This window comes from Crocuta crocuta, unplaced genomic scaffold (genome assembly GCF_008692635.1).
Source record: "Crocuta crocuta isolate KB4526 unplaced genomic scaffold, BGI_CrCroc_1.0 scaffold73, whole genome shotgun sequence".
Classification (NCBI taxonomy): Eukaryota; Metazoa; Chordata; class Mammalia; order Carnivora; family Hyaenidae; genus Crocuta; species Crocuta crocuta.
Genome location: NW_027529443.1, coordinates 1,685,427 through 1,696,715, shown reverse-complemented (window position 1 = coordinate 1,696,715; position 11,289 = coordinate 1,685,427).

The window sequence follows — 11,289 nt, the reverse complement described above, 5'->3', positions numbered from 1 at the left end:
GGCAATGAGGGGTGCAGGCGACCCGTTCGCTCATTGGTAAATTCACCACACTGTCCCCACGGTCTCCTGGGTGCCGAGGCCATGGAGACGCACAGGACACAGGCGCTTGGCTGCAGGAGCTCACAGCCCGGTGAGGACAAGAATGTCACACCCTGGGACCGCTTCATGTAGCGCCATGTGCTGTGATACGGGGGTGCAAGCTGTGCCCCTCCCNCTCCCAGTATGATGCTTTGATGTATCAATTAAGGCGAGGCTAGCTGTTGTAACAAATAAGCCTGGGAATCGCTCTACCCAGCAGAGCCTAGCTCCTGCCTCTGCAAAGCTCTAGAGGGGCCGGGGTGTTGTGGAGACTGTGCTCCCCTCAGTCTTTCGGGGACCCAGGCTTCTCATATCTCGCGACCCAGCTGTCATCCAGGGCTTCAGAATCCACCGCCGGCCCCCCTGCAACCACTGGCAGACACAGAAGAAAGAGAACAGGAATCGCGTGTGAGAGTTCGTGAGCCAAAGCCGGAAGTGGCCTACTTTACCTCTGCCCACACTTACTGGCCATAACAACTAATTGCAAAAAGAAAGAAAGAAAGAGAGAGAGAGAGAGAGAGAGAGAGAGAGAGAGAGAGAGAGAAAGAAAGAAAGAAAGAAAGAAAGAAAGAAAGAAAGAAAGAAAGAACGAACCTGGGAAATGTAGTCCAGCTGTGACGACCTCAGAGGGCTGTGAAAATGACATACTATGAAATATGTGAAAGCACTTGGCATAGACCAGGTCCCCAGCATATCTGTTCATCCGGTCGTTCATTCATTCATTCCACAAATGTCACTGGAGACTGGAAGCTGAAGACCCCGTCAGTGTGCCTGTGCGGCTTATACCCAATGGGGGAGCCAAACAAAACATAACTAAGCAGACACGTGGGGCGCCTGGGTGGCTTAGTCGGTTAAGCATCCGACTTTCGCTTAGGTCATGATCTCGCGGTTCATGGGTTCAAGCCCCGCGTCGGGCTCTGTGCTGACTGCCAGCTCAGAGCCTGGAGCCTGTTTCAGTCTGTGACTCCCTCTCTCTCTGACCCTCCCCTGCTCACGCTGTTTCTCTCTCCTAGAAATAAATAAATAAAACAAAAAAATTAAAAAAAAAAAAAACTAAGCAGACACGTAACTATGATCAAAACCCACTGTTGAGGAAATAACCAGAGGGATGGCAGGGAAGACACCCCCTTTGCATGAGGTGAACAGAGGAGGGAGGGAGGTTTCATCTGAGAGCTAAAGAATGAGAGGTAGGGGGCGCCTGGGCTGCTTGGTTAAGCGTCCGGCTTTCGCTTAGGTCATGATCTCGCGGTTCGTGGGTTCGAGCCCTGCATCGGGCTCTGTGCTGACTGCCAGCTCAGAGCCTGGAGCCTATTTCAGAGTCTGTGACTCCCTCTCTCTCTGACCCTCCCCTGCTCACACTGTCTCTCTCTCTCTCTCTCTCTCCTAGAAATAAATAAAAATAAAAAAAAATAAAAAAAGAATGAGAGGTAGCTGGGCAGAGTGGGGGTAGGAGCAGCCCAGGCATGAAGAGCAGGCATGCAAAGGCCCAGGGGCAGACCAGAGGGAGGGGAGTGTGGGGGAATATCAGGTCAGCATGACTCCAACAGAGCAAATGGTGGGGAGAGTGACGTGAGGTGAGGAACAGTCTAGATTACATAGGCATGGGCGGTGATAAGAGAATGGATTTTATTCTGGCTGGGACTGGGACACCTCCAGAGGCTTTTAAGTGGAGGAAGACGTATCATCCGATTGACATTTTAAACGATCTCTCAAGAAGCTCAGGGGAGAATCGATGGCAGCTGGGCCAGAGTGGATGCAGGGTACCAATGTGGAGGTCATGGTGACGACAGAGGGGCCGTGGTGGTGGCCAGAGCCGAGGCGGGACTTGGAGATGGGGAAGCAGATGCCTTCTAGGTATATGTAGGAGACCAAATTTGTTGATGGACTAAAGGGATAAGGGGATGGAGAATGAACCTGAGGTCTGAGTTGCAGAAACACATGGGTGATGGGAGGGCTCGGGGGAGGGAAGGTGTGGTGAGAATTCCGTCATGAGTGTTTTCAACTTGAGAAGCACGTGAGTCATCCAAGGGACGCCATCAGGTGAGGGCTGGATACTGAAAGTCTGGGGCTCAAAGGGGGAGACTCGCGCCGGTGACGGACTGCCAGAGTCATCGGCAGAAAGGTGGCACTGGCAGCCATGTGGGGCGGTCCCGGTGGCCAAGAGAAGAGCAGAAGAAGCGAGAGTGGATGAATGGCCTCAAAAATGCCAAACAGTCAAGGAAAATGAGAATGGATTTAGCACCCCGAGGTTGAAAGTGACTTTGTTAAGAACGTTTCCTAAAGGGGCGGAGACAAAAGGCAGATTGAACACACGCATTGAACTTCTCTGAAACCCCACTGAGAGGTAGTGAATGGATTCTTTTTTTTTAATTATTTTTTTAATGTTCATTTATTTTTGAGAGAGAGAGAGAGAGGCAGACTGCGAGTGGGGGAGGGGCAGAGAGAGAAGGAGACACAGAACTTGAAGCAGGCTCCAGGCTCCAGATCATGACCTAGGGTGAAGTTGATCGCTTCCGACTGAGCCAGCCGGGCGCCTATGGGTCTTGTGTTTGCTGCCATAACAAATCACCACAAAATTGACGGCTTAAGACCAAACACATCTACCCTCTCATTTTTTTTTTAATATTTTTTTATTTATTTCTAGGAGAGAGAGAGAAACAGCGTGAGCAGGGGAGGGTCAGAGAGAGAGGGAGTCACAGACTGAAACAGGCTCCAGGCTCTGAGCTGGCAGTCAGCACAGAGCCCGACGCGGGGCTCGAACCCACGAACCGCGAGATCATGACCTAAGCGAAAGTCGGACGCTTAACCGACTAAGCCACCCAGGCGCCCCACTACCCTCTCATTTTGTATGTCAGTAGTCCAACACAGGTCTCACTCAGCTAAAATCAAGGTGTTGACAAGGCTGTCCTAGGAAGCTCTTTCTGGAAGAACTTTCTGGAAGTTTGAGGAGAGACTCCGTCTCCTAGTCTTTTCCGAGGTACCCAGTCCACCCTTATGCACTCCCTGGGTTGCGGCCCCCACCCTCCCACGAGCAGGTAGCATCTCTCATGGTCTTGCTTTCTCTTCCTGCATCTCTTTCTCAATCACAGCCGGGAAAGAAAGGTCTTCTGCTTTTCATGCTTCAGGTGATTCGCTTGCGCTCACCATGTCAAGGTCCTTAGCTTTAATCACATCTGTAATGTCCCTTTTGGCTAGGTAAGGTGGTATACTCCCAGGTTCTGGGGATTAAGACGTGGACATTGGGGGGGGGCATTATTCTGCCCCCTACAATACCAGTCAACAAAAATGGATACATTGGAAAGGAGACAGAGCAACAGAGTTCTGAATCTGGAAGGCAGATGAACCTGTGATAAGTGATTTAGCACCCTGAGGACCGTACACCTGAACCGAGCCCCAATCCAGGAGTGAGAAAAGCAAGGGGCTCCACGGTCACCCCCACACAACCTCCAAAGTCTCCAGCGTTAGTGAACTAAGTACCTTCTGGAAACGGGGGTAGAGCTAGGACAGGAAGACTGCTGTACGGAGGGCCTTAATCCTCAGATTTCTGTCTCCCACGCAGCACAGCTGGGCGGTCACCCCTCCCCCGCCCTGACGAAGGCTGGAGGTTTATTGTCCAGAGAGGATAAAGTACAGGGTCTCTGAACGGCAGGCCACGGCATGAGGAGGGGGCAGTTCTGCACCCAACTAGAAGGATCGTTTGAAGTCCACGTCCTGACTGTAGGAAGCCATGCCCCCTACCCACCATCACCTGCTGGCTGCTTCCCGCTCTGGACTCCCATGACAGCGAGGTCAGGACTCCCCTTTCCAGGTAGGACACTCCCAAGTTCATTGCCTCAGTCTCTGGATACAGAATGATGAGTATTTTGTTAGTGTTGTTATTTGGTTTCCTGTTCGTTCTCAGTTTCTTCCCCCTACATCGTCTTTGTGTTCTCCGACTTACTTGCTTTCTCTTTGTATTAGTTCTGTCCTTTATCTTAGAGTCTAAAGGGCCGAGAAAAGAATACCTTGGTAGGTTGGCATAGGGATTTCCCAGTGAAACAGGGCAGCCAGAATTCTCTTGATTAAACACCTGAGTCAGCAGCTTCCACCCCAGTACAGGGATACTCATCAGATTGCTTTTATAAATTATGCTTTTATATTCTGTAATAAAGGCATAATTAGGGTGGAATGTATAGGTCCTAAGTGGTCAGTGAGTTTTGTTGTGTTTTGTTTTTTATGTTATCTATCTTTGAGAGAGAAAGAGAGACAGAGTGCAAGTGAGGGAGGGACAGAGAGAGAGGGAGACACAGAATCTGAAGCAGACTAACAGCACAGAACCTGACTCAGGCTCAAACTCACCAACCAGGAGATCAAGTTGGACATTCAACCGCTCAGCCACCCAGGTGTCCCAGTGAGTTTTTTTTTTAATGTTTATTTTATTTTTGAGAGAGAGAGAATGCAAGCAGGGGAGGGGCAGAGGGACAGGGAGACACAGAATCTGAAGCAGGCTCCAGGCTCCGAGCTGTCAGCACAGAGCCTGATGCAGGGCTAGAACCCATGACCGGCAAAATCGTCACCTGAGCTGAAGTTGAACGCTTAACCAGCTGAGCCCCCAGGCGCCCCTCAGTGAGTTATGACAAATGTATACACCTGTATAACCCACACCTCAACTAAGATCTAGAACATTACCATGTAAGGTAACACATTTACAAGTTTCATCATGCCCGGATGCATACCTGCCCTAACACACACACAGAGGCAGCCTCTATTCTACTGGCTCTTTAAATTTTTTAAGTGTGAGCAGGTAACCAAGGACCGCTGACATTGGAGAAAAACGTGTAATATAAGAAGAAGAACAAAAACAAGCAGAAAAGCAAAACTTGGAGGAAACAGAATACACAAGGGAAAGAAAGCCTAAAAAAAAAACAATTATGATTCTATTTGGAAATTTAGGAAAATACATTGCAACTATGAAACAAAAACTAGATGCTGTCTTGAAAGGAAGAAAGCACTCTGAAAATGAAGACAACAAAACAAAACAAAAGTTCCTAGAAATTAAGAATATCATACAGAAATGAAAAATGTATTTGAAAGAGTTACAACAGGGGTCAACAAACTATGGCCTGCAGGCCAAATGCAACCTGTCACCTGTTTTTTAAATAGAGCTTTATTGGTGGTCTGCCTGGGTGGCCCCAGTAGGTCGAGTTTTCTGACTCTGGATTTCAGCTCAGGTCACGATCCCAAGGTTGTGAGATCAAGCCCGGTGTCAGACTCCAAGTAGGGCTCAGTGCTGGGTGTAGAGCCTGCTTAAGATTCTGTCTCTCTCCCTCTGCCCTTCCTCCACCTGTGTGTGCACATGCACACACAGTCTCTAAATAAATAAATAAATAGGGGCGCCTGGGTGGCTCAGTCGGTTGAGCGTCCGACTTTCACTTAGGTCATGATCACACAGTTCATGGGTTCGAGCCCCACATCGGGCTCTGTGCTGACAGCTCAGAGCCTGGAGCCTGTTTCAGATTCTGTGTCTCCCTCTCTCTCTGACCCTCCCCTGCTCACGCTGCTTCTCTCTCTCTAAATAAAATCATTTAAAAATTTTTTTAAATAAATAAATAAACAAAGTTTTAGTGGAACACAGCCACACTCATTTATGGCTGCTTTCACACGGCAGAGTTGAGTAGTCACAACAGAGACCATATGCCCCACAAGCCTTGAATATTTCCCACTGGGCCCTGAATTTTAAAAATTTGCTGACCACTGGATGAGAAGATAAAGTTAAAGAAATTTTTCAGAAAGTAGAGCATAAAGGTAAAGATATATGTGTAGGTTTGGATCCTCCAGCCAACAGATACTGTGACAGAGTTAGGAACGCAAGAAGTGTCTGGTGGCTAATGCCCATGAAAATAAAGGAAGAGGAAGCAGGATGGGGTCTTCAGACTGTGATGTAGATCTGACACCTGTGAAATGAATGCTGGATAGAAACAGATCTAAGCAGAGAGTGCCTGACCTGGACGCAGACCCAAATAAATAGAGCCCCTTGGATGGCAGAAATGGCCAGACCCTGGTGTCTGCTGAGCTCAGTCGCTGGCTAAGTTAGCTGCCCAAGAAGAACTTGGTCTCAGCCCAGAGTCTGTGGCAGATCTCAAGGGTCCTGTGATTGGAGGCTGTCAGCCATCTATACTCCCCACAGCTGAGTGACAAGTTCTTCTCAAAGGGAGAACCCAGCAGGGCACCTCTGGGGCTGCCACTGTGTGGAAAATAGGAAAGAAGGAGTATGAAAATAAGAGGACCAGTGCAAGAATCTCACACCTGACCAACAGAGTCCCAGAAAGAGAAGACAGGAAATAATAAACAAAGTATTTTAAATATTTCTCAGAATGGAGAGAACTGAGTTTCCAGATGGAAAGTATCCACTCTGTCTAGTCACAGGATAAAAACAGACCCACACCAAGGCTAGTCACCAGTAAATTTTAAAATACAGGGACAAGAAGAACATTCTATAAGAGTCTACAAAGGATCCAGAATCAAAATAGCATCATCAGACTTCTCAACAGCCATTCTAAAAACCGGAAGACAGTGGAGCTGTTTTCAAAAGTATGAAAGAAAATGATTGTCAGCCTGAAATTCTATACCTAGCTAAACTGTCCATAAAGTGAGAGTAGGAAAAAGATTGTTTCAGATTTACAAGGGCCCCGAAATTTTGAAGGTAAAGGGAATCTCCCAGATAATGGTGAAGGGAAATGCCTGGGCAGCAGGCCTGGCAGACAGCATTTCACATTGAAATAACTCAGAAGGGGGACACTTGGATGGCTCAGTTGGCAGAGCACACAACTCTTGATCTCAGGGTTGTAAGTTCAAGCCCTGTGTTGGGCATGGAGCCTCCTTTGAAAAAAATTTTTAATTTATTTACTGAGAGAGAGAGACAGAGACAGAGCACAAGTAGAGTGGGGGCAGAGAGAGGAAGAGACACAGGATCTGAAGCAGGCGCCAGCCTCTGAGCTGTCAGCACAAAGCCCAATGCAGGGTTCTAGAAAAGATTTCTTGAGGAGATGAAACTGATAGAATACCTAATTATTTCAACTTTTGAGATTTACACGAGTAGTAGAGAATGTGGATCAAATTAGACATAAACATAGAAAAAAACCTTTTGAAGAAAAGAGAAAGAAACTTAACATTTAAACTTCTACTCTGTGAAAGACACTGTTAAGAGAATGAAAAGACAAATCATAGAATGGGAGAAAAAAATTGCAATAGACAATTGATCTGATAAGGAACTATTTATCTAGGAGTGCCTGGGTGACTCCGTTGGTTGAGCATCTGACTCTTAATTTCTGCTCAGGTCATGGTCTCATGGTTCAGGGGATCGAGCCCCATGTCAGGCTCTGTGCTGACAGCATGGAGCCTGCTTGGGATTCCCTCTCTCTCCCTCTCTCTCTGTCCTTCCCTTGCTTGCACTTGCGCTCTCTTTTTCTCTCTCAAAAATAAATAAACATTAAAAAAAAAAAAAGAAACGTATCTGGTAAAGGACTATTATCCAAAGTACATAGAGATTACCTTAAAAAAAAACAGTAAGAAAACGAACAGCCCAATTTTAAAATGAGCAAAAGATTTAAACACACACCTCACTAAAGATGATATATAGATAGCAAATAAGCGTATAAAAGATATTTATCATCAAATGTCCTTAGGGATGGCAGATTAAGACATCAGTGAGAAACCACTACACACTTATTAGAATGGCTAAAATTCCAAACACCAATAACACCAAATGCTGGTTAGGATGCAGAACAATAGGAACTCTTATTCATTGCTGCTGAGAATGTAACTTGGTACAGCCACTTTGGAAGACAGACTGACAGCTTCTTACCAAGCTAAACATAGTCTTAGTATATGATCCACCAATAGCATTTCTTGGTAATTACCCAAATGAGTTGAAAACTTATGTATATACAAAAATTCGCATGTGAATATTTATGGCAGATGTATTTATAACTGCCAAAAACTTGGGAGCAACCAAAATGTCCTTCAACAGATGAATGGATAAACAAACTGTGGTACATTAATACAATGGAATGTTACTCATCAATAAAAGAAATTAACTATCAGGCCATGAAAAGACATGGAGGAACCTTAAATGCATATTGCTAAGAAGCCAGTCCGGAGAGAGCATGTAACGTACGATTACAGCTATATGACATTCTGGAAAAGCCAAAAGTGTAGAGGCAGTAAAAAGATCAGTGGTGGCCAGGGGACTGTGGGAAGGGAGCAGTGCGACTGAATAGGTGGAACCTGGGATTTTTAGGGCAATGAGATTATTCTGTACGATTCTGCAAGGGTGGGTCCCTGACACTATGCATTCGTCAAAATCCATAGAATGCACAACACAGAAGGAGCCTTCAAGTGAAGCATAGACTTTATAATATTATTTTATGTTACTTGAGAGAGAGAGAGAGAGGAGGGCAGTGAGAGGAGCAGAGAGAGAATCCCAATAAGCAGATTCCACACTCAGCACAGAGTCCAACAGAGGGGGTCGATCCCACAACCCTGGGATCATGGCCAGACCTGAAATCAAGGGTTGGATGCTCAACTGACTGGCCCACCCAGGCGCCCCAAACCATAGTCAGTTGTGGTGTATGTATTAGTTTATCCATTGTAACAAATATACTGCCCTAATGCAAGATGTTTAATAACAGGATCCTGGGAGGAAGGGGTGGTATCTGTACTTTCTTCACAATTCTTTTTTTTTTTAATGTGTATTTATTTTTGAGACAGAGCATGAGCAGGGGAGGGGCAGAGAGAAAGGGAGGCACAGAATCCGAAACAGGCTCTGAGCACAGAACCCGATGTGGGGCTCGAACCCATGAACCGTGAGATCATGACCTGAGCCAAAGTCACGTGCCCAACCAACTGAGCCACCCAGGCGCCCCCACAATTCTTTAAACCTAAAACTGCTCTAGGAAATAAAGTCCAGAGGAACCTGGCTGGCTTAGTCAGTGGAGTGTGCAACTCTTGACCTCAGCGTCATGAGTTTGAGCCCCATGTTGGGCCTAGAGATTACTTAAAAAATAAATAAATAAAATCTATTATATAAAAAGAAAAAGGGGAAGAAACCATACCATTCCACACGAAGTTGTCCATAATGTTTCCACCATGTGTAAGCACCAGCAATATTCTGACGCGACTGTATGAGGAAGGCAGGGCTGGGAATCGTGTGGGGGGCAGATGGAAGGGAGCTAAATCCTGCTTGACAGGGAAAACCTAAAACTGGGAAGAAGCCAAGTGAAGGTGCTGTGTAGGAAACACAGAAGTAAAAATTCCCGAAAGAGTTGAAATTCTCGTCCTTCAGCAGTGGGAAAATGGGGGTGAGGGCGGTGCGCTTTTCTCGATTCTCAGCTATGGGCACGTTTAACTTGAATACAAATCAGAACCATATTTACAAAAGGGAAGCGGAAAGAACACGAAGCACAAAGCAGAGAACTGGGGGTGGCAGGGTAGAGACAAGAAGCCAGCTCTGTCAGGAAGCTTTCCACACTGTGGGGGGGGGGTGTCCAAGAACTAGCTGGTCGCCAGGGGTAAGGGGAGGAGGCGCCCCAGCCCTCGTGCTGTGGGAACAGTCCTGGAGCAAGAACGAGTTTGGTGGGAAAGGGAGGGAGCAGAGTCCTGAAGAAACGGGGTCCCCAGGGAGGTCTCATAGGAGGAGAGCTTCCCCCACCCAAAGCAGATGGGAAGATGCGAGAAGTGAGCAGCTGGGTGGGTTTGCGCTTTCCTGGCGGGAGGCAATCTGATCCATCTGTTTTCTCAGTGAAGTGGGAGCCGTGGTTGGAGGCGAAAGGAGAAGGTGGGAAAGTCATCCCAGACCTTGCTGCTCAGAGCGAGGTGTGCAGACCGGAAGTCCTGCCACCCCCTGGGGGCTGGTTAGACGTGGGGGGCTCCTGGGCTTCACCGAGATGCCAGGAGAGTCACAGGCAAATTGAAAATTCCCTTCCCAGAAAGGGGAAGAGGCAGCAGCGGGTGGAAGACCGTGAACCTGAGGGGCGCCTGGGTGGCGCAGTGGGTCAAGCGTCAGACTTGATTTCCGCTCAGGTCACCATCTCCCAATCTGTGAGATCGAGCCCCATATGGGGTTGTGTGCTGAAGGCGCAGAGCCTGCTTGGGAGCCTCTCTCTCCCTCTCTGCTCCTCCCCAAGCTCACTTGCTCGCTCTCTCAAATAAGTAAACTTTAAAAACAATTTTAGAGAAAGACCATGAACTAGAAAGGAGGCTACCAGGCTGGTGTGGGACTGTGCCGTGTTGGCTTTGCCCGGTGCCGGCAGAGAGCATGTGATGGCATGTGCCAAGCAGGCACCGCGACGGGGGAGGTGGGCAGCGGCTACAGTGATGGTCGTGCGGAGACCAAGGGGGTCAGGAGGGATGGTGGTGTCAGAAGGGGCCGAGGGCCAGTGGACTGTTGGTCGCGATGAGCTCGATGAACTGTTGCACCCGGGTATCAGAACAAGCGATGAAGAGGATGGAAGGGGGAAGCACTGAGGGGGTGAACAAAATGGAGATCACAGGAGGGTGAGGTGTGGTGTCATCACGAGATCTGGGGTGTGAGCTCGGAAGCGGACCGCGAGGCCCGCTGTAGGCTGCCCGAAAGCTCCTCTGTCCCTGGCAATCTAAAGATGGTGAGAGGGGACCGTTTGGGAGAACCACGGGTGCAGACACAGAGACCCAGGCGTTTGCAGAGAGAACGGGACAAGCAAGGGAGCGGCAAGAAGGTGGGTGGCCTGGGATTGGCCCAGCTCCGGGAAGCTTGACCAAGGAAAGGGGCCTTGGGTGAACCAGCTGAGTAGGGGCCACATGTCCTGGCGTGTAGGTGCGCCGAAGATGGGGGTGGTGAGGCCTTCCTCTGGAGAACCAGGTAGTAAACAGGAGCGAGTGTGTGTCGAGTCCCACAGTCCTTCCTGCACTGTGTCAGGCCAGCCACTAGAGGGAGCGCTGCGCTCACACATGCAGGGACTGGCCCAGCAGGTAGCCGGCGGTGAGCCTCTGGCCTCTTTATCTGACAGCTTCTACGTTCATATTCCAGATCTTGTAACCACGCGGCCCTGGGGTGAACTGCAGTTCCCGCTACTTCCAAGGCCTTGTGACCTTGGCCAGGTTTCCCAACTGCTCTGTGACCCAGTTTCGTCAGCAGTAAAATGGGCACAGCTGAGGTTCGGACATTCTGGATTGTTGGCAGGATGAATGAGGTCA